The sequence below is a fragment of the Arvicanthis niloticus genome, chromosome 1 (assembly GCF_011762505.2).
Source record: "Arvicanthis niloticus isolate mArvNil1 chromosome 1, mArvNil1.pat.X, whole genome shotgun sequence".
Lineage (NCBI taxonomy): Eukaryota > Metazoa > Chordata > Mammalia > Rodentia > Muridae > Arvicanthis > Arvicanthis niloticus.
Window position 1 is genome coordinate 64,565,605 of NC_047658.1, and position 25,828 is coordinate 64,591,432.

Consider the following 25,828-nt stretch of genomic DNA (forward strand, 5'->3'; position numbering starts at 1 on the left):
TTAAGTAGAACACTGTGTCATCTATCCTAACTTAAAAGACTTATAAATCCATAAGTTATGTTCTGGTTTAGCCTGGGTTGGCTATGAAACTATAAATAGTCTTTCAACCCTGTCAGAAATCTGAGAATGAGCAACATTGTCTGAAAATATAACCTAAGTCAGCTTCCAGAACTAAGACAAGTTGTAAAGACAGATGCTTATCCATAAAGCTCTAATAATTCAAGAAATTGGAGCATCAGTCTTCAGCATTCCGGCCCAGGATAATCTGACAGACCTTTGAAAAGCAGGAATTATTAAGTACTAGCTTATTCTGCCTCTGAAGAACAAAGCTGTCCTGACATGTAACTTGTGTTCTCTCAAGAACGGTCTCGGTCTGCAGGAGAGACAGGAAATTTCTGCCTAGTGGTCACCCAGCCACATCATACTGCCTCACCTGGAGGTGGAGATGTTCAATTTCTTCTTTGAATCCACACAATGGGAGCTCCAAGGGCAGATATGTCTCAACAACACAGAATAAATAGCATTAAATGTCACATTCTGTGGATTTCTGATGTTTTTGAAAACTGACTCTCTATGTAAAGTAATATGGATGTTGTCTGTTAAGTACTCTCAGCTATTTCTAATTAAATTATCTGAAAACACCCTAACAATAAACTCAGAACCATGAATTTGCTATTTGGTGTAGTATTACATTTATTAATGAAATTAGTAAAAAAAAAAAAAAATGGCAGTGGTCTTACTTATTCTACATTCTCTATTCTACTGCATCTCACTGAATAAATGCAGGAAAGGTCAGTGGACAAAGCCTGGTGGCAGTTCTAAATGTTTTCTACTTTAGTGCTGATTAAGCACTACTTCATCTAACTCACTATCTCTCACTGAGGATAACAGTGTCATTTAAGATTCTGAGGGAGGGAGGGTGTCATTGTGTTTAGTGCAGAGATAGCAGAAGCGACTGCTACTAAGGGCTCTGATGCACACTGCTGCTAAGGGCCTTGCTTCACAGCAGGAATTACAGCAACATACACATTATTAATAAAAACATTTTAAAAGATCTCTTTTATCAATGCATAGTTGATGATATATATCAGAAGCAGGAAAGGATCCTTCTTTAGTTAATCTATTTCTCCTCTTAAAACAACATACATCAGTGCTTAGAATGGTGCCTGTCTATCCATCGTTTAGTATATATTTGAAGAAAATGAAATATTGTATAAATCATCATTATTATATCTACTATTTGGGGGACAGTGAATAATATATACATGCCAAAGCATATTTATATGGCATATAATATTATCTTAAAAATAATTCCTCAGAGTAGACATGATCTTTGCTACATTTTAGATTTTGCTTCATATTCCTAAAATTAACTAACTCATACTTGGAATTTCTCCAAAATATTACGACCTGTTAAAGGAGGCCCTACTGACTTCCTGGAAGCTGATTTTCTGTTTATTAACTGTTACAAAAAAGCAGCTGTTATGCTTAAAAGATATAATTTGGATAGCACTCATAACTTTTTTAGCAAACCATGAACCTACTAGCATATAAATATTGTACCTTTAAATTTTTACATAACATTTTTTCACTATACTTATTCAGGTTTAAATAATATTCTTGTGGTATTGCACCAGAACTTTCCAATAAGGACTACTACAAACAAAAATTATGCTACATTTATATTTGAATGCACTTTTTATTTGCCAAGTTCTTGATTGTTTAACATTAAGCTCTTTCTTCTTCTAAAACTCTAATACAAAACATAAATGTTACAGGGCAATTTAATTCAAGCCTCCTACAAAGATTCCATCAGTGAGTTGAATAAATGCCTTTTCTGTTTGTATTTGTCCACACATGCTCTTAAGGAAGATTTATTTCTATAAAACTTAATGTTTTGTTTGAAATAAAAAGTTATTGTTCCTTCTTTACATCAAGTAGTGATCAATTAAGAGGATGTTGGAACTAAGGGTGGTTTTTGAATGAATTAAATTCTATTTCTTTACCAAGAATACAGCTGTATGTTTTATGTGGATGGATAGCTATTATCATTGCTTTCAATAGGCTATGTGAAATATTTTCCTAAGCACTAAAGATAAAGCAATCTAAATGGGCAACAAGCGTGCAAAGTATATTCAACATAATTAGAAACAAGACAAATTCATTTTAGTGTGACCATGAAATCACTTGGTTCTTATCCACCTTATTTGAAAAAAATTAAAATAGCCAAGTCTTCACTGGACTGTAGAAAATCAAAAAACTGGCAGTAATAGTCCCAGATAAGCTGATATTCCCAATTGTGGAAAACATTGCTGCATTATTAAGCAAAAGAAACTCATGGTGTCAACAAGATGATTTTTGATGAATGTTTTGTCAAAGATTGTGATCAGTCCAATATGAGCCTGATAGCCACTGGGACAGACTGGGGAAAAATGGGATCCATGTCCTTTAAACTCAGAAACAACATCTATAAAGATATACCCTTTAAACACTCATAGTAGACTGGGGAGAAAATCAGTCAGTAAAATGCTTTTGAAGCAAGCATGAAAACTTGAGTTGCATTCCCAGAACCCATGTAAAGCTGGGCTTGGTATGGTGACACATGCTCATAATCCCAGTACTGAGGAGGCAGAGGCAGGTGAGTCTCTGGGATTCACTGCTCAATCAGCATAGAATAATAGGCAATGTATAGGCTAATGTGAGACTCCATCTCACCCATTAAGATAGCAGATCTGAGAAATAACACTGGAAGTTGGCTTTTGGTCACACACACGCACACACACACACACACACACACACACGCACACGCACACACACACGCCACATTCAAATGCTCACATATACATGTACATATGTATGTACACCTGTGGAGGCTTTATGTCCCAGAGAAGGGGGATGCTAGAGGGGAGAGATAGTAGTGAGTAGGTTGCTGGGAGAACACCCTCTTAGAGGCAAAGGGGAGGGGAGATGTTTTATGGGGGTCCATCAAGAAAAGACTAAGAAGAGGAACATTTGAAATGTAAATAAATAAAATAAGTAATAAAAAGTTTCATGCACACCTGTATCCATACATGAATATACACATATGCATAACTACACACACTTATTTACATACAAAAGAAATTTATGAATGTATCACATACACCACAAAACTTAGATAAGAATATTAATGGAAGCATTGCCTGTGGTAGTAAAACAATGTATTGAGGAAGGATCTCTGAAATTATCATAGCGGTGATTGGTAGATTGAGTCACTAGAATATAACAGGATATTATACAATATGAAAAATTGCTGACATTTGGGTAAGGGCATCCACAGGAATCTGATGCATAAAATTGGGTATAAAAAGCAATTTCTAGAAAAATGCCTTCTGTATGACTACATGTATGAAAAGTTAAAATATAACTCAATAAATATGATCTTGTTCAAGAGTATCTAGATACAGGGGAAAACTCAAGAGTATTGTCAGGAAGGAGTTACTGCTAGGATTCAGGAACCTGATGAAGAATGGAAGAAACAGGCTAAAAATAACCAGTCTCCAACAATCCTAGCCACAGTTTAGCTATGTATACATGTAATTACTTCTTTTTAAAATCTATTATTTCCATTGTTTTGTTAATAAATAGAAGCTACTTCCAGTGAAGACCACCCTAAAAGGTAAAATAATCTATAAGTTTATTCATGAAGGGTCCCATCCAAGACTGGCAATTCCAGGCTGAGGCTTCTCCATTGAATTGTTGGTTTTGGTCAAGGGGAAAATCCTCCTTGAACAGTATTCAAAACAACAAAAGTAAATTAAGCAATTATCTTCTTTCTTTAACTTATCTGCTAGAAACTACATTTGAATGTAGAATTTCAACTATAGAAATTAACTTATCATAAATGTTAGTCCATGAATTTTCTTCCTGTAATAAGCTGTGAAATATATATTTTAACATTGTAAGCAATATAATTTTTCTTCTGAGTAGTAAATTATGCACATACATAAGAAAGCCAATATTTAAGAGTATGGTATTACATTTGATTTGAAGACATAAATTATTTCCTGTAAGGCAGAAAAGGCAGAATATCTTAAAGTCTCTCTCTCTCTCTCTCTCTCTCTCTCTCTCTCTCTCTCTCTCTCTCTCTCTCCCTCTGTTCCTTCAAATTTAGTATAGTTCTAAAATCAGTGAGTTCTTGCTTTGGGACAAACCAGGTATACAGTCCATCCTGGGAAGATGTACACATGCTAGCTGTTGGTTTACCATTGGTGATAATGCCAAGTTGGTAATCACAAGGAAGTATCTCAAATATGAAATACCCATTGAAAAACATGCTGATTTATAAAAAGCACTACATAAATACATGATTACCTTTTATGTATCAAGGAAAACAGCAGATAATAGATTATATTGTTATTTAGGGGAAAACACTTGGCTTGACTTCACCACAGATCCTTAAAAAGCAATTGAGACCAATTTAATGAAAAGAATTATATATAATTGAGGATTCGGATATTCTCATAATTATAAGTATATTTTCCCTCAAGATGAAGAGTGCAAACTCTATTAATATGCATGATATGTTAACACTAGTATCATTAGAAAACTGGAGAAGATGGACATTACTAGTTTAAGCAGGATAAAATTAAAGGCATATCTTTCAACTGCATTGTAAAACTCACATCATAATGAATACATCAGACTGTGAGGACTTAAAGTGAACTCAGTCTACCTTCCATCTTTCTCTCTGATCTGACAATCCACACCAGTCCTATGCATACAAGTCCCACTAAGTTTTGGGCGCGGAGATCATAATGACAGTCTATTTCCATAAGGATTTAACTACCTAGATGCAGAATGACTATGTGATAGCTCCTAGTATAATAATGACTTAGTTTGCTTTAAAAAAAATAGAATATAGGTTAAAAAATTCTGAATTTGTAGTCATGAAGTTCAGAATCTTGTATATAGCTCCACCACCTAGTAAATTCAAATAGGTTACTTATTCTTTCTATGATTTATCAATAAACATAGGATCATAATAGAATCATGTAGCTTTCAGAATGTCTGTAGAGATGAAATGAGATAAAACACAAGGTATTTGAATTAATACGCAGTATATCTTCATGGTATTGAATGATAAATGCGTGAGGAACGACTCACTTGCCTTAGCTATGGAAATGTTTGTTAGACATCATTTCCAGGAGGGAGTGTTATGACTGTGTCTTAGAAGTCTGTATGTTTCCCCAGGGAAGTAAACCAACATATATAAGGATAAGGTCAGTAGGAGATTAAAAAGTATTTTCAAAGGGATTGAGATGTCTAAATTCTTACATGTCAGTTTCTATTGCCATTTTGACCCTTTGTCTTTAAATGTCATTTTTAGGAGAACAAGTGAAGGAAGCAATACTATAAAGTAAGAGAAAGTATATGAGAAAATAGACAGGAAGTGGGAAAGTGGGAAAAGAGAGGGAGTGAGGAAAATGAGAGGATTATTAGCCTCATGTAAGTGTTTTGTACCAGAACATCTAAATGAGGAAGGTTGAACTCTGACTTACACACATCAATGACTATTATCATTTAAAGGTAAATAAAATTTTATTTTAAGCAATGAATATTCTGCTTTTGTAAATGAAATAAGACATATTGGGCTTAATTAGAAGTTTTATTAGGTTTGTATTCTTTATAATATTTAATGCCCAACCTCTTAGGCACGTATTTTTTTTTAATGTGTAATTAAATGTATAATGTATGGTATTTAGTGAACTGCAAAAAGAGGGAGAAAAATGATCTTTAAGCAGTCAGCTCTTCTCAGTGAGATATTGAGCTAAATATGTTGTATTTAAACACAGAGAGTATATCATTTGATATTAGAAAAGTGCTCCTTTGATGGATCATAAAAATATATTTAAAGTGTGGATAAGAGAAAGGAATGACATTAAACACAAGTAAGTTCCTTGAGAGCCATATGTAATCCTGAATATTTACTGTGAAATCTCTACCATAAAGCAATGAAGTCTATAAATATTCACTGAGGGATTAACTGTTCTGTTAAATTAAGATTTTAGAGGGTGAGAATATATTTTGATTTTATAGTAGCTGAAATTGTAGTAGAGGTTTATGAAGTTATATTTTAACAATTTCAAGGTTTCTTACTTCTGAGAATTTTAAAAGTAGTTCATGTTCACAGTGTCCAATATGAAATACAGCTTGGGTTATCTCTTACATAATATCATGCTTAATTCTTCTTGTGATATCTTGGAGACTTTTATTTATAATCACATTTTTACAAATACTTTAGTTTCTTATAGACTTCACAAACCTATATCACTGATACCCAGTATAATTGGGTACAAATGAATGCAGAGGTTCATCTACTGTGAGATGATATAAAGTAGTGAGAAAACAGCTTTTTGGTGGGTATCTGGAAAGTGCTACAGGAGACCTAGGTATTGTGTGGTCATTGGACAGATGCATTCCCTGTAATTGTGAAATATATATATATATCACCTCAGGTTGAATTAGGTGAAAAGTGTAAACATTAACAAATTAAAGTTCTGCGGTACAATCAAGGTCATGGTAGAGCTTCAAATTGTCCAATGAGACTCAGCAATGTTTGACAGAGAACACATGATTTCTATGCTACAGACATGACACAGAAGTGGAATGTTCATAGTACCATGAAATGATAGTTTAACTGTAGTGGTTGTTACAGCTCCAGAAAATCAGCTAAAAGAAGGAAGGGTTTATTTTGGCCCACAGTTCCAGGCTACAGTATTATATCATTGTAGGAAAGTGATGGTCACATGAACTTTAGGTGAATGATAGCATTACTTTCACAGTCAGAGGATCAAGAAAAATGACATTTTTCAGCTATTTTTTTCACATGCAGTAAAAGACCCAAGCTGAAGAGTTGGTGCTGTACTGTTTTAGAGCAGGTCTTCTCATTTTAGTTTACCTAATATTAAAGAATGCCTTGCAAACATGCCTAGAAGCTAACCAAACATGAATAATTCTTCAGACATGAGCTAGACTTTTGTCTTTTATGTGGTTCTGGATCCTGTCAAGCTGACAATTATTACTAACCGTTACATTAACTTTGATATAGCTACCTTTTGTGAACCTTAGTTTTTTTCATCTCTAGACTATGTAAAAATGTGTCTCTGTTGAGGGTAGGAAGGTCAGATCTTGATAGACTTTACATATATTGTGAAAATTTTGCAATCTATTCTGTGTATTTACTGTATGACCTTTACCACAAGACTGGAGTCCTAGATAAAAAATTCCAGATGCTTACTTAAGTAGGCTTTGACAAATAAGCTCCAATAATGGAAGCATGTAAAGTAGGAGCAGAATGGAGAACATAAGTTGTTCAATATACTTAATATAGTTTGTTAATATGCAAGCATGCACAGACTTGCCATCAATGGAATTCCAGGTTGTAATGGAGACAATATTAGAGTTGATGATGTGCCAGATGCATAGCTTGGCTAAAATTTCTTTCAATGGTTACCTTATTTTTTTTCCAAACATCCATTATTTTATTGTATATAAACAACCATTTTTAAATTTTTATTGGTTATTTTATTTATTTACATTTCAAATGTTAGCCCCCTTCCAGTTTTCCCTCCCAAGCCTCCATTCCCCTCTTCTCTCCCCCTGCCTCTATGAGGGTGCTTCCCAACCTGACCACCCACTCCTGACTCAGTGCCCTAATGTTCCCCTACCCTAGGTCATCAAGCTTTCACAGGACCAAGTGGCTCTGCTCCCAGTGATGCCAGATAATACAATCCTCTGCTACATACTCAGCTGGAGCTATGTGTTCCCCTACCCCATGTGAACTATTTAGGTGGTGGTTTAGTCCTTGGGAGCTCTGGGGGTTTTAGCTGGTCGATGTAGTTGTTCTTCCTATAAGGTTGCAAATGCTTTCAGCTCCTATAGTCCTTGCCCTAACTTCTCCCCGCACTCAGTCCAATGTTTGACTGTATTTATTCTCATCTGTATCTGTCCAGCTCTGTCTGAGACTCTCTTACTGGCTCCTGTCAGTAAGCACTTCTTGGCAACATCAATAGTGTCTAGGTTTGGTGTCAGCAGATGGGTTGGATCTCTAGGTAGAACAGTCTTTGGATGGCCTTTCCTTCAGTTTCTGCTCTACTCTTTGTCCCTGCATTTTTTTTTTTTGACAGGAGGAATTCTGAATTAATATATTTGGGGTGGGTGGGTGGCCCCATCCCTCAATTGGAGGCTGTGCCTATCTACTGAATATGGTCTCTTCAGGTTCTTTCTCCCATTTGTCGGGTATTTCGGCCAATGTCCTCCCTGTTGGGTCCTGGGAACCTCTTGGTTCCTGGCATCTGTGACTTTCTAGTGGCTACCCTCTGTTTCCTCTCCCCTACTGCTACATACCTACTTTCAAATTCCTGACCCTCTCTACTTCTCTCCCGTCTCCTCCCATATCTGAACAGGCCCTCTTTTTTCCCTCTTCATCCCAGATCCCTTACTTTTTAAGCTCAGTAATTCCAGTGGTTCCCTTAAGACAATTAGTACAATGAAGTCTTTTACTTATTAACATACAAGTGGTTGTTTTAATTCAAATTAATATTTGTGTGTGCCATGACATACTATGGATTTCACTGATCTGATCAATATGGTTTTATTTTCTAAAGTCACATGTGTATTCTGCTTAGACTTGATCTCTTTCTCTACAACTCTTTTATGGAGGATCACACTACCAATATTTTCAGGTTGGGCAATCAATCGCAAAGTATTATATATTGACATAATTTTTCTCCCCGCTAACCAATACATTTAGGATATAGTCTTCATCTCAACTTTTGTTGAAGTATTCCAGTGAGATATATGTATCTCCTGATTTTCAAAGCTGTTGAAAGAGCTGTGGATCATATATCCCTTGCGTAGATGTGATGCAACATATATTATCTTTTCGTTTTTTATTGGATATTTTATTTACATTTCAGATGTGATTCCTCTTTCTCCATTTCCCCACCCACCCAGAAACCCCCCTATCCCATTCCCCCTCCTCCTGCTTCTATGAGGATTTTCCCCCACCCACCTGCCCATGCCCACCTCCCCACCCTTGAATTCCCCCACACTGGGGCATCCAGCCTTCACTAGACCAAGAACCTTCTCTCCCACCTATGCCTGATAATGTCTCCAAAGGTAAACACTGATGTGGATGCCAGCAAGTGAATGCTGACAGGAGCCTGATATAGCTGTCTCCTTAGAGGTCTGCCAGAGCCTGACATATACAGAGGCAGATGCTCACAGCTAACCATTGAAATGATCATAGGGTTCCAAACAGAGGATTGAGAGAGAAGACTGAAGGAGCTGAAAGGATTTGTGGTGGCCCCATGGGGAGAGCAACAATCCCCACCAACCAGAGCTCCCAGGGTCTAAACCACTAGCCTGGGAGCACATAAGGAGGGACCCATGGCTTCAGCTCTATATGTACATATGGGAGGATGGTATATTATCTTTTCTTTTGGGAACTCTTTGACCTCAACAAACAAGACATTTTAAATTCAAGCTATTTCAGTAAATGTACAATGTAATCCTTATTACTAACCATTTTCTAATTTGAACCAAGTGATTTAATAATAAGGATGAGTGCATGAAGAGAGTTATGATTAAACTTCATATTCCTTATCATATGGACAGCAGTTACTCATATCCCATCAACACATTTTTAGAGTAAACATCTATCATTTGAGAGAGAAATGTAATAGTACATAATACAAATATGAATAAATATTCAATTTGATACAAAATTTTAAATAACTTAAGTGGAGAACATGTTATTCTTAAACTCATTGTGTTAAGAATTGGATATAGCAAAGGACACCATACCTAGGAATTCCTTTAAAGGTTTTTAGTTTAAAGTTCTTTCAAAATGTGAAATGTGTGCACATGCACAAGAAGGTGTGCTTATTTGAATAATTTAATGCCTACTCTTATTCATTCTCAGAAAGAACCACTCTAACTTGAATATTTACTCTTGTTTACTTTGGTTGTTCATTAATTCTATATCACCAAACAAATTAAGTATACTAATTTTTAACTTATGAATCTTAGATATGCTCCATTAACTTGTAGTAGGAAAGGTGAGGATCTTCTATACTTAGACTGGAAGTCTCTTTTAGAACAAGATTCATAGACCTATTTGCTGATTCTCTGATCCCTCTTCACGTTGTCACCTTGCTGTGTGAATTCCCATTTAAGACATTAAATTATTTGTCTTCAGGTTTCTTCTCAAAAATTAGGGCCAAAAGTTTGTGACATTTTGTTTCCTAACACTTTAATGTCCTGATGCTTTTAGATCCAGTAGAGGTTAAACATAGTCTTTCCAAACCAGATTCTTCTAGTTTTCATGCTGACTCACCAAAAACTAACCATTGGCTGAGCCCTAAAAGTTCCTGCAGTTTCATTTACACTGTTTACTTTTGCAATATTCAGCTTGTCAGTAGCTAAGGCAGTAATGCAGAATAAAATCAGAGAAACAAGACTGTGTATAGTGCTGTTCTTTATCCTTGATTCTCCACCTCCTTGACTCTTTCATGGATGTGACATCGAATCTATGGAATTTCCAGCTTAAAATGATCAACAACATTTTCTTTCTAGAACCAAACTAAATAATGAAATAAAGCGGCTTTGACAAGGACCAAAATTTTCCCTCAAAAACAAATAATAAGGAGGGTAATAATTACCATTTTAAGGTTTGTATTAAGGCTATTATTTCTCTAAATTTGTCTTAAAATTAAAGACCCAAGTTTCAGGATATGAACCAATATTACTATTCTAAGAAGACATGAACAAAAATTTGTGACAGAACATTGAAACCAACTCCAGGTCAGCTCCAAACTTTTAGCATTAGGTGATAAGTTTGTAATCTACTTTCTCTGTTTCATTGAGGACTCTGAAGCAGAATGCATCTTCATGTATTATTATGAAGCATGACAGCGAATTTGATAACATCTTCAGTAAGTCAATATTAACAGTTGAATATCATTCAACCTTCCCCTTAGAACTGAGATGATTCCCTGTGGGAAAATACATGAGGATTTGCCCTGTTTACTTTTCAATGTTTCAAAGGTTTGTCTGAATAAATCTCTCCAGAGAAAACTCTAGCTTCAAGTCTTACCACCAAGGGCAAGATTTCTTGTTTCTTTCTGTAAAATATCCACTTACCAATAATAAATATGATAGCACTGAATTTTGAATGGTGGCTAGGGAATTCCTGTTGTTACTGCTCAGATCTTATGATCCTTGAGTCTCTCTCTGGGTATCCATCTGAGTGCCTCTGGCTGTGTCAGCCTCCGCTGCTTACACATGCTCTACACTCTTAGAAAAGCCCTTGAGTACTAGCAATGCTTTTCAGTTACTAGTTCTTTCCATCAGTGTATCTGTTACCTGAGTCTTCTAAAGCAATAGTCACTGAAAGCAACGACAGAGATGGCTCCACCTTGTCCTCATGTAAAAAATTTATCTGTACTGCCTTCTCAACTAATCTAACAAAGTAGTCTGATCTAATTTTTACTCATATTTTTATGTAGCTTTATACATTTTCACTCTGTAGTTGATTACTGATACCATGTTAGTGAAGAGCATATTTGCTAAGCACAATTATACAATTTATGTATCTTATCTCTAATCATTATAACAGTATTCCTCCTATATACAAAGAAATTGAAACACACAAACATAAACTACCACATTAGTAAGTTGTAAAGTCAGCCTTTAAAAATAAAAATACCTGGTCTATCAGACTATATTTTTCTACTCTAGCACATAGATTACACAAATCTCCCTTGTTATTCATGTTGATTAAGAAAAATATGAGACAAGAGAATTTTAGTATCCTCTAAAAGTAAGTAATAATGTATAATTTGGAAAAGCATCTAATTGCAGTCATTAATTCTGAGAGATCATATGTATCATGGATCATACTTGGAGCTGAGAAGGCAAAAATTGATTCAGTCATGGTTCTTTCCCTTAAGAGCGTATAGTGTCTAGAGGGAAGGAAGATGGCATGCTTACTGAAGCATCTGTAACAGGCTAGGCTAACTGCTTTGAAATAACACTTCAACCTCAATCATTTAATAAAAAGTACATCACACCAAATAGTTCAAGATGCTAGCTCAGACATGGCAGCCTTAATCTGTCACTTGGGGGCTCAGACATCTTCTATCTTGTGAAGCTAGAGTTATTTCATTTACCAGGGAGGAAAATATTTGAACAACTAATAAAAGAACAGAAAAGTTATATATGTTGGTACAGTTCTAGAAGAGGCAGCCTCAGTTTTGTTCATGATACACTGCCATCCATAGACAGAACACAGTTACATTACCATGGTATGGACATACAGCAGAGACTGGAAAATGTAGTCCACTCATTTAGTCCTAGAAAAAGATGACATGGGTATTGGTTTATATGTTGCTTCTTTCACGTCTCTCTGTAGTGTTTACACTGAGTGTTAGAAGATAGATATTAATTGACCATTAAGAAGAAGTAAAATTAATGATTTATGAGAAGGTTTCTTTATTTGTTACTCAGAAATTTTGAAACAATCACTTCTAGGTCATTTTATAAGTGTTATATTGGAAAAGAAGAAATTTGCTTTTTTTTTTCACTCTCCCAAATCACTCAAGACAACCTTCTGACATACTTCAAGCAATTTTCCAGCATATTCCAAATGTGTACCCTGTATTTCAATTGAAATGAGTTTTAATTGCAGTTTGAAGGATGCATCCCCCAAGATGGTTTTATACTTCAGATGACAAGTGACATAGTAATGCATCATATTTACTTTGACCAACTAGTTATAAACAATGCATTCTGCCTTTAGCTTTGGTTAATTTACTAGACCAGATAAAATAATTTAAAAGAATGACTGAAACATGTGCATTCATGTGTTACAAAAAAAAAAAAAATGCTGCAAAGGTTACAGAGGAACTCCAAATTGGAAGAGATGAGAAGAAAAAAAAAAAGAGGATATGGGTTGTAGAGTTTCTATGTTTTATCAGAGTATGTTATTTTCTAGAAAATCAACATGATTCATGAACACAGTCCTTGGGTGTTTTATGAAACATTACTAACAAGCAAGTTGAAGAAAATCATTGTTATTTTGTGAGCACTTAAGCTTTATTCTCACTGTACTCCTTTGATATCAGTGGTTGAAAGTCCTAACCCTCTAATTGCAGGCTTTGGATTACTGACCACCATCCTAAAGCTACCTATACATTACTACCAACTCACAACACTTACATCTCCAGAGATTACTAACTTTAAAATCCTTGTGCAATAAAGGGGGAATGAATTTAAATACACACTTCTCAATTTCACATCATAATTCAATGACTGAATGAGAGAATACCTCTATATAAGTGAGCCTTCCTTATAGTATATAAGATACTATAGAAACAAGCAAGCAAGCATCAGAAGTAGTAGCTGTGGAGGAAATAGAAGTAATGGAATGATCCCTAGACTACTGGAGGTGTGCACAAGGACAATAGTTCAATATCTATGCAGATTTATGATGAGTACAATGATGTCAGGAACTGGAATACAAAATATAAAACTTTGAAGACAGGCTGGAAAATGGAGTTACACACACTGGTTAGGACCAGATTGGCAATGATTAGCCTCAGCTTAGAAAAGGATCCTAAGGAAGGGGTGTTAGGGACAGGTTGATGAATGACTCAGTCAGTGATGAATACAAGCTGACAGCTCTGTGTTCTGCTTCAGATAGTTCTCTGCTAGAGATAGCTCTCTCTTGCAGACTGAAGCCTAGTCTTTTATTTTGTATAATCTACTTCCTTAGGGATTGCATATCTATTCAATTATTTATCCCACATTCCCTTTTGATTATTCAATAGTTAAGCATTTTATGACCTTAGGGCCTTGACTGTAAAAATAGAGCCACATGGTTGATTTCTGCTTCTTGCTGGAGCTGTAACATGACCCCATTGTTCTATTACATTGTCACCAGCTTATTGTTTTCCAACTTCTTTACTGTTTAAGCTTGACTGCTCTGGAACTTGCTCTGTAGACAGACCTTGGACTAAGAAATCTGTGTGACTCTGTCTCCTGAATGCTGGGATTAAAGGTGGGTACCACCACACCTGGCCATAAGTTTTTCTTCACCTAGAACTTGATCTGTCCCAGGTTGGCCTTGAACTCATAAATGTGCTGGTAATTGCCTTTTTGGATTAATGGTGTATACCACCATGCCTGGGCCTAAGATTTTATGGCAACTATTTCTCAAGATCTGATCAAAAACCTGTGTATTCTAGTCTCAAGATCTGGATCACATGTGTGCCCACTATTTTTAGATTATGGTTCATTCCAAATTAATTGTCCAAAGTATTCCTTGTTCAACTACAAGCAAAGAATAAGTTTAGGTGGGTGGGATTTTTTCCAAGATCAGTATTCTCTAAATCTCTTTATCCCCTTCCTTAATATCTTTTTGATAAAGCTAGATCTTTTGTACAGCTGCCTTTGTTCTTTCAAGATCAGAAAGCTCCTTACAAAATTCATATTGCATTCTTATATTTTTTATAGTTGAGAAATCCTGTAAAGAGCAGTTCTTACATTGAATTACATATTCTTAAACTCATGTTTTCAGAGTTATTTCCCACAGCCTTAAGGGCTTCCTGAAGTTCTCATTGTTAGCACTTTGCTAAGGAACAACAGACGCATTCTGGCTTCCTTAAATTGTACTGTTTCTGATTTTCTTTGGATCATTAAGCTAGGTAGGAAGAATATTTCCAGACAAAGGAACAAAAAGTAAAATATATACATTATTATATAAACAAGTCCCATATCTACAACTATCAGCAATTGAGAATTGAGTTCTGCTCACTCTGCTCCAGGGGCAGGAATCCCATCATACCACCCTTTCCACTGGCCTTCAGGGTTTGGCATCTAAGCATAAAAGAACATAAGTGATACAATTTTACTTTTAAGTGACTTCTCCAGTCTTCATAAATCTATTGCAGCAGAGAAGAATATAACATGATTTTGAAGAATACTCACAGTTTCAAAGTAATTGAGTTAAGCTAAGGTGGAAGAAGGTCTAATGGTAGGAATGAACCATTGCTTCCTGAAACAAGACAGCAACAGTGTGCATGTAGAACAACAGGAGATTAAAGAGACATTTTTGTATGATCACATAACAATGGAGTGATGGTGAAGACTAAAGAGTTACATGCCTCCTAGATTTCTAGTTTAATGAATAATTGTTATTAGTAACTGAACCATCATGTGTGGTTTCAGAAAGCACACTGTGTGAATGTTGGACAATGTTGGAGTTTTCTCTTCTCATACAGTGTTTTCAGCATGTCCTTATCCATTTGACTTAAAGACACAGAATTGTTATAATGATTAAAAAGATAATGAAAAATTATGCCCCATTTTTTATGTAAAGAGTCATTCTAGTGACAATATTATCACTTCGGTGTTCCCGGGAAAAGAAGAGAAAGAAATGATAGTAATACAATAATTTTAGTAGAATACTTGGTGTACTTTCAATGTATTCTGCAGTTTGTACTCATGAATGAACTTAGAAGTGTAGTTAAAAGGAACCCTTTTTCTAAGTTCTAATATTAAGACTATGATTGGAGTATGACGTTGATCTTGTTGACAAGATATTTGACAACAATGAATAGACCTAAGTGTGGTAGATGTGCTGACATATAACACAATGTGCTGGAACTGGATGTGCTGAGACTGGATGTGCTGAGATTGTGTGCTGATACTGTGTACTGAGACTTGTATGCTGAGCCTGTGTGTGCTTAGACTGTGTCTGCTGCAACTGTGTACTGAGACTGTATGTGCTGAGACTGTATCCCGAGACTGTTTTCCTAGACTGTAGACTGAGACTGTTTGTGCTGAGACTACATACTGAAACTGTGTGTGCTGAGACTGTGTGTGCTGAGACTGTGTGTACTGATACTGTCTGCTGGAACTGTTTATTTTCTGAGACTGTGTGTACTAAGACTGTGTGTGCTGAGACTCTGTATACTGAGATTGTGTGAGCTGATGAGACTCTGTGTACTGAGATTGTGTGCCGAGACTGTGTGCTGAGACTGTGTGATGAGACTGTGATGAGACTGTGTACGGAACTTCAGAAGAAGAATGTAGAACTGGTTCTAGGCTCTCTCTGACTTCTCTCCTTGTCTTGTATGACATTCCAAATTCTCACTGGGAGCAAGATAATGTTTCAGTGGAGTTTGAGCTCAGTTATTGGTTTTAATTTCTCATTTTCAGATATAAGATCCAAATGTTTCAGAAGTTATTTTGTTGATGTATTTGTAAGGCATTAAGTGAAGGCATTATTTACCTTTTTAAAATGTTTTATATGCCACCATTGCTACGTTTTAAACAACTCTGAAAAAGGTTTAGCCTGTTTAAAAGGAATCTGATAGTCTTAAAGAAAAAAAGTATAATCAGCATTTCCAATTATATTTTTATTACAACTCAGATTTCAGCCAAACTTCAGAGTTACTGAAATAGAATGTCAGTGAGTAGTTCACTAGAAAAGGGGGAAAAATTAGTGTGCACCAATAAAAGCAGTGGAAGGAGAATCTAACTAGAACTCTAGAATCAATTACATAGGGATATTCTCTACTTTTTTCTCACTCATTTGTTTATTCATTATTTCACAACTTTAGTATATATTCATGTACATGTATTCATTGAGACTGAGCACAGAAAACCAAAGGTCAAAGCATATATATTCTGTCTATGATGTTAGCTCTATTACCATTGATAAAAAATTAATACTGTTATCTATTCTTTCATTTCTATAATTGAATAGATATTACATAATGACCAACTGTGGCCCAGACACTGGGAACATACTAGTGTCCAACTGGACGTGTTGCTTTTCATCACATATGTCCCACATTCACAATCAAGTGATCATTGTGATATGTAGATAGCCTGAGAATAGATAATGACCAAATGTTTTAAGTAAATCAAGAGGCTGTTATTTTGGATAAAGAAATTAGGAATGAAACCTAAATGAAATGTAGAAATAAGCCCAAGGACACTAAGGGGAAAAGTGGCCAAGAAGGATAAAATGGCAAGTACAGAGGAACAGCAAGGATGTCAGTGTGACAAGAACAGAATAAGCAAAGGCAGCCATGATTGGAGCAGTATATGGCCAATTCCTTAGAACATTATTTGTATAGTGCTGAACTTAGATCTTATTTTAACTTGAATAATCAGGCATGAAAAAGTTTTTTATTAACTCACTTTCAAATGGCCCAGAAAAGGATGAGCAAATGAGTACAGGCATATATGTGAAAAGACAAGAAGAATATAGAATGAAGATGGGACAGAAAAGGAAGCCAAAACCTCAGGAAAAAAAAAAAACAATGAAATGGAACCCTTCTCAGGAGGTGAGTTTAGAAACACACGGGGATTCTAAATTACTCTCACATATTGTATATGCAATTGCAATACATCAAACCAAATAGTTAAAATCATTTTATAATGTGCTTTATAAATATATTTCTGCCTTTAGAGTCTACAGGAATGAAGGTCAAGTGCCTCTTGCAAACTGGTGACTCTAGGCTAGACAATTGACTTCCCAGCATCTTCTACTTCTAGTTGTCCAACTAAGGAATTACATACTATGATAGAATTGTTTTAGTAAAGATTCAATAATAACTCCTCCTATTCACCTAAGCATAAGTTTACATATGATTTGTTGAGTATTTAATATAGTCAGAAAATCCATATATGAGGAACTAATAAGCAATGACTTCTGACTTCTGTTATAATGGAATGTAATATGTACAAATTACAGAAGGATTTTAAAGTTCTTTTTCTTTTGGATACTTACTTTATCAATTTTAGGTAGCAAATAAATTATAAAAATGTTTCCTGCTTTAGTTTAACTTCAGGTAGTAACAAAAAGGCACATTTACATGTTTAATTCAAACCAACACGAGCCTATTAAATACTGTGTTGCTTATACTGTGCTTGACATACAGAAGTCAAAAAACAAATTATCATTTTAATCCACAAAGATTTTCCAGCCTAGTGAGTAAAAGAAGAATTCAGTTAATCATTTCTGTAGCATGAAATAAGGCATGACAGATATAAACACAAGATACTATCAAAGCAATTCCAAAGGTCTCCATGTCAATTGATAATGTTGACAACATAAAGGAATGAAGTTAATAAAATAGGAAAGCATGGGATTTTGCAAAAGGTATTATATCCAAATTTGTGTAGTATTTTAGATACAGCAAAATATATTTTCCATATTCATTATTCATATCCATCATTTCCCAATAACACAAATATGAGTTATTTTCTTGTTTGAATTTTTGTTTTTCTCATAACTTCTCAGAAGAAGCACATGGTAGATAGAGGCAGCCCCATGGTCTCCCCTAGGTAGCAACTAGAGGTGAAGGTCATTGTTTAAAAGTCGTACAGATCCATTTTCCAACTTTAATACTTGACATGTCCTCCCCACCCTGCTGTCTTTTAAGGACATTATTTAAAATACCTTCAAATGCCAACTCCTCAGCCTGGTGCAGTCTTCCTGTGCTGATTGTTCTGTCCCCATATCCAGCCATCCAAGGACTCACTCACTTATCTACCTGTGACCTCTCTTGTCTCAGGAAGGTTTGTACAATTCACATTATGTTACATCCTTGCCTTTCAAACTCTTACAAGAGAGGATTAGAAAGTGAAGCTGATTAAAAAAAGAAATGTGTCCTGTCTAGATCCTCCAGAAGAGTCAGCTGAGGAGACACTGTGATTAACAAGGCTGCCAGGTTTCAGGGCTGGTTTTGGACTCTATTAGATCTTGTCATTTATGTTTCCTTAGCTTTTATTCATAACAAAAAGCAATGACTCAATTTGCTGTCTTTAAAGTCACGGCCCTGCATTTTTCTCTGATTGACAAAAGTGACTATTAGAAAGGGATGCAATAGCCATGGGGCTGGCCTCCATTGCTTTCTTACAGCTTTGCTGTTGTTTGCATAGTAGTTAAATAATCACTTAGTTTTTTAAACACAAGATTTCACATAGGCACTCGTATGCATCTGCGTGTTGATCCTTAAATATTCTATGTAGCTGCTGTGGTAGTCTTTCTAAACTAATTTATATAATTCCTCTCACAGGACAAACACCACAGTGCTTCTAGCTTCTATGGAGGCAAACAACCATATCAATCCTTCCTACCCACCTGAAACTCCAAGTTTCCTTTAAACCCTAACTGAATACAATTATGATTTTTATATGTTTTATGTCCACACTACAAGTGTTTATAATGCTTGAGAAGACATTAGTTACATAATTCAAGTAAAGTCTTATTAATATTACTGCAGCCTTATTAGTCAATAGAAAATTGATTCTTTATATGTTTGTGAAATACGTGTAAATTTTTCTATTTAAATTTCTTCTCTTCATTGGCATACAAAATTATCTTTTATCACAGTTTAAATACATGTTTTCATTGAAATATGCATAAGACTGATGTGAAAATTGCAGGTGAGTAGCTTGATGCATTTTTACTATTTATAAAATTGTAATAACACACTGATGATGAACAAGTCCTCACCAACAATCAGAAAGATGCTTTATTCCATGCATGTCATAGACTCCAGTCCTTCTAAAATTAACCTGCTTACATGACAAAGTTCTCAGTATCCTTTTCCTCTTATAGACCCAAGATATTAGTAATTATTTCATTATATGGATTTAATTCTCAATATTACTTTTGTTAGATTCCTATGTGTATCCTTAATTTAATTTTCATTGCATTTCATCATTAAAAATTTGATGATCCTAAATCCTTATACATGTCACCAAGATTTTTGTGGGGGAAAAAATAGCATTAAGAACAATCTCATTATTATTTCTTCAATAGTTTCATGTATTTATAAAACATATTTTGATTATATTCAGCCTTATCTTTTAGAGCTATTCCATTCCTCTCCACAAATTCTCAACTTCATGACCTGTCACTAAATTTTTATATACTACTCAGTCCACTTTGTGCTTTGTGCATATGTAAGTGTATGAGACGATCCACTGGAGAAGAATTGATCAATTAGACATCACCTCCTCAAAGAAAATTGCTCCTCCCTCTTCCGGAAGCCATCAGTGAAGGAGACAAGCTTGAGAGCCTTTATTCACTCCATATTGGAATGTTGATTGGCGAGGCCTGCTGCAGATCTTATGTAGCTACTATAAATTCATGAGTTCAGTGGTCCTGTCCTGTCTAAAAGGCTCTATTTCAGTTCATCTCTCCCTAAGCACTGACTCTTACAATATTTCTGACATCTCTTCAGTAATGATCGCTGATCAATATAAGTAGGGGAATTGTGCTGTTAACATCCCACCTTCTGACTAAGCACTCCACAGACACATGATCTCTGGACTTTGAGCAGTTATGACTTTCTGCATATGTATCTCTGTCCACTGCACAAAGAAACTTCTCTGCTGAGGTCTGAAGCTGGCACTTATCTATGGGGATACTGTTACAATATAGAGAGCAAAATGATTTTATGTTCACTTAGTAAAATAATAATCAGGGGTTAACTGCTGTTGTTTATAAGCTTGTAAGCTCTTCAACTATGGTTTCTTTGCCAGAATTACAGGCCAAAGATGTTTTTCCTTTTTTGCAGGAGACTTTAAATATAACCAAAAAAGAGTTGTCTACACTCATAACATTTTTTGCTACTTTTTAATCCAAGTACAGCCTTTCATCGTTGAAGTACAGAGTTCACAGCTAATTAAGACTGTTGTTGACACCCCTATGCCCCAGCAGTCTACATAGAACATTCTAGTGCTATTAAAACTAGTCAGTGGGGCAGATGCTTCATGGTCAGTATTGATTTGATTTCTCCATGCTTTGTAACCAAAATGTCTTATCTTCAGTAATAGGGTGTTAACATCAAGTTCTGGTGGGTAACCATAAACAATGACAATAGTCTGTATTGTTTTGCTGCCTCTGAGACACTTTTGGTCATGTTGGTAAGAAATGGAGGGGAACTATCTAATACCTGGCACTGGGTTTTTTATTGGCAACCTATGACTTCTAGGAAGAATATTCATTATATGCTGTATAGGGTAAGTCTAATTAAACTTGTGTGTTTGTGTATGTATATGTATATATGTATACAATATATATTATATATATACAATTTATTCATGTATGTATATATGTTATATATACTATATATATATATATGCTTTCACTGTATGCTCAATAAAGATACTAGGTATATAAAATATTAAAGTTATCAATTTAGGCAATAATTAAAAAGGTTAATGATCCAGATGTTTGAAAAATCTTAGACATTAGCAGAGCTTAAAATTGAAATGCAAAATGTCAAATGAATAAATAGACAAACTGATTGCTACCAGTGATGAATTCCAGGTTGAAAATTAAAACAGGGTATTATGATTTTGGATGACTGATGTGAATGTTACTCTGGATGCTGTAATCACCATTTGAATAACCTACATCCTGATTGAGAAATAGGCAGGCTATGTGAATATCTTGAGACCATGCCTTATAGGCAGGAAAGATATCAATGCAGAAGCTGTAAAAGAAAAGAGTTTTGAAAATGTTCAAAAAATAGCAGAAGCCTGTATGTATGGAGAGGTGGGACACATGGGCCTGAGTCTGAGTTGAATTAATGGTGTAAGTGTCTGGCGAGCTTACAATAAAGATGTAACTGTGAAGATGGAGCAGAAGTTCCACTACACATACATTTCAGCCGCTCCTCACTTGATGAAAAGTTTGTTCTCCTATTTGTGTTATTTATCTTTCATTCAGGCTCATCACAATTCATGTCAAGCTCTCAGTGAATTTTGACAAAACTCTTGTTCTTTCAATAGCTCATTTGTGTCTGCTGTTGTCCATACTATGCCTCCATACTTTCTCTATAAAACATCTGTTCCTTAGTTAAACAAAATGATGGCCATTGTTCTTATCTCTGCTTCTATAGCCAGAGTGAATCACTGACCTCCATTTGCCAGCTTTCTTTAATAACAAGCTGAATATCTTTACCACACTTTCATCTTCCTCTTGCTGAAGAACTTCATAAGGGGGAAATTTTCTAATCATTTTTGTAATATAGCTCTGGGCTTCCAGTATGGAATGCGAATTGCACTATAAATTAACTAAACACTATGGGGAAGCAATGCTCATTCCCCTAATGTCTACTCAGATCCAGTCTCTTACATTCCACTTTGTTCTTAGATTTTGATTTCGTTGCTTTTGCCATACAATTAACAAATTACTAAATTCACTGTTTTCGTTATCACTGGATCTCTCATGCAAAAAATGTTCCTTTAGTATTCTATTACTACTGTAGCAAACTACCTTGATCTTACAGCTTTAAAGGGGGCTTAATATATGATGTTTTTAAATTTGTGTACATAGAAGGCACAAAAGAAACTGTGTAGAGTTAAAGCGAGATTTCACTATGATTGGTACTTTCTTGAGGCTGAGGGCTTGGAAGAGGGCAGGGAGAAAGCTTTCACTTTTTATTCACTTCTTAGGCTCATGACATCACACCACATGCTTCTTTGTTTCCTCTTACCTTCTCACTTCTCTGACCTGGTCATTTTTGCTTGACCTTATATTCAGACAAAGTCTCCCCACAAGAAATCTAGGATCCTCTTTCTGTCCTAAAACACTAATTCAGTCTACATATAAAAAGTCTTTTTGTCATGCAAGCTAACATCCTCACAGGTAGCAGGGAGTTGGTTGAGGCCATTATTAAATGAGCTTTATCTAACCTCTGACTTATAGCATATAATCAGCTTTTCCCCTCACTAAAATATTTAGATAGAAACCTTCACTCTGCTGAGGGAGATGCAGTTTTCTGTTCAGGTTTGTGAAGCAAGCTGATTCTAATTAATAGATTGTCCCTTCCCAATGCTTTCTGTTCTCTAATATGATAAAACAATTCTTTCTGTTTTCTAATATGATAAAGTTTAATTCTTATCAGTGTTACTTTGTTGCTTATTAGATAAAGATAATGGTGAAAAGATCTAATAGTAATGCTACTAATAGTTAAACCTTATTCTGTATTTAACTGGAACCTGTCACTATTCTAAATGTCTTATAAAAATAAGTGCTTTAAATCTATGCAGTAATAAACAGAATTAGGATTTACTGAATAACAGAAGAGAGAGAAGACAGACAGACAGACAGACAGACAGACAGACAGACACACACACACACACACACACAGAGAGAGAGAGAGAGAGAGAGAGAGAGAGAGAGAGAGAGAGAGAGAGAGAGAGATTGTGTAATTTGCCCAAGTCAGAGTTAATCCATGATAGTACAGATTTTAACACAGGAGTCTGAACCACAAACCAGACAAATTGTTATGCAATACTGCTCCCTTGAGAATGGACCAGAATTTTTTTCTCTGGTGGCTTTATGTCTGATCATAGACCGAACTCCAACTTATCTCCAATTCTACAGTGTTCAGCATTTGTGTTTGGCTACCATTTAAATTAACATTACTTGGCAATAATTAGTAAAAATATTTAAAATATTTAATATTTACTGTACTTTGTGCCATGTTCTGTGGTAGGAGCTATAATATAACTTTATATAGTTTCCACAATTATCTGACAATGTCTTTGAAACCATTTGATAACTAAGGATTGTAAATGTAGGCATTTGAAACAACTTTTTATTCTATGAAAAATTATTAAATCTATGTTTCTTTATATCTCAAACCTCCCCCACCAGCTACATACATTAAAGAGCTACATATATAACAGAGCTACACATATAAAAATATAGGTTTAACTGCCTACTTCCAATTTTTCTTGACCTTGTTTCAGACAAATCATGCTTATATTTGCTTTCTGTTTTTTTGTGATGCAAACTTCCATCGTTCAGATCAGTCATTTCCTCCAAGCAATAGTGCTCCCATAGGATCATACTTGCCTGCTTTCAGGCCCAGTGTCTACCAACTAATGAAGGCTTTAGTTATACTGTGCCTGCCTTCTCTAATAGTTTGCTGCTATTATCTACAGCCTGATCTTATTTTTCCTTAAAATGACATTCTTCTGTTTGTTCCTGTTTATTTTCCTCAAGTATAAATCCCATTGTTTCTCTTCCTAGATTAGAAAAAAAAAAAGATTGATTTTATTTATTTTCTCTTGTTTCTTTTTTTTTTTCCAGCTAAATTGCACTTATTATATTGGATCATCAGTTACTTATGGTTCTTGCCCGACTTTTACTCTTTTGTAATTTAATCCTGCCTGATCAGTGACCTAGCTCCTTGCTATTGTCCTGTGTATTCTGAATCCTTTGGGCTCTGGTTATATCATCTGTTATTGTCTAGATCAGGTTTTGTACCAAAATGATGGTGCCAACAGTGATTGTGCTGGTGAGAGTGCTAACAGCTAATTTACTTGGAGCACAATGCTACATACACACCATAAAGGATCCAACTCTTTTTGGTCGTAACAACTCTATTAGGCTCAAACCTGAAGGCAAGTTTAGTTAATTGCCAGAGGTTTAAAAGCTACATAGCCATTTCGCAGAGTTCTGCTGACGGTAATTCTGCAGTTCTTTTAGTTAACAATTATGTAATGCCTCCCTCTATAGTCTGGTAGCCAGGTGTTATTTGAGAGGTTATCTATTCAGTATGGCCAGAGGCACTTCAATTAATGGCAGAAATTCTCAGTGACAGAGAATGAAGTAAAATTTATTACCAGGCAAGCAGCAGCAGACATTAGTTCTGTGGATCAATAAGAAGAAGAATGGCTTAGCATTTCTACAGTTTTTATTTTGTGCCAAGTATCATCCCAACATGTAATAAAAGACAATCCACTATGATGTTTTCATTCATAAGAAAACTATGGAATACATATTATTGTTATTTTTATGTTATAGATAAAAAAAATCAAGGCACAACAAGGTGAGGTAATTTTCCCAGGGTGCAGTAGCAAGCCACCAGGTCTAGAGTCCACAGTGGTGATCTCAATATACTCTTGTCTAAGTCAGGCTCCTGTCTGATCATGATCAAAGAAGCACACAAGACAGTTGAATTAAACATCTGCAATTTGGGGTTCTAAATCATTGATAGAGTGTGTTCCAAATCATTAACAGAAAGTGGCCTCTAGAATTGTAAATATGGTTGGGAAATGGGAGTCTCATTTCAGATGATATTTTTTCTGACATATAAAGAAAACTCTGTACACTCTAGGGGGCCTTTAAAATATGGAAGAGTTTAGCTATCTGTCCCCTTTTCGAGTCTTACTAAGTCCATAAAGCTGTGTTGGCTTCCTTGCAGAAATTATACTTTCTTCTTCTTTTAATCTATTATAACTTCTTTCTCCAGAACCAAGGTCCAATTTCTCCTTGTGGCAGCAAGAAACAACGAGAGTAGCATAAAATCTTTAGCACAGTCATGAAAGGGCACAGAACAAGAGGCGTATAATCTGGGAGCTGGTAATCCTAAGCAAGAGTGCTACTGAAGGTTCAATTTTCTCAGCAACCTGAAGTGGATCACATTGCCTAGTCAGGATATTCCATTCTGTATCACTATCATCTTGTTTCAAAGATGCCATAAGACATATCATTAAAAGACTATAAAAGTTTTTAAATATGCTTAGAAACTCTAATCAGTACAAAATTAATATCAAGAGAACAGGGAATTAATAAGAACCTAGGAAACCAAAAGTGGTTGGAATGAAAGAAGGAAATCTTGACTTCATGAGAGATCAGGAATGTGATGCCTGTTGAGTCTAACATCGTATTTTTGACATTATAGTTAATAACAGAATTCAACATTTACTGGGACAAGGCTGCAATTTATATAGCAAA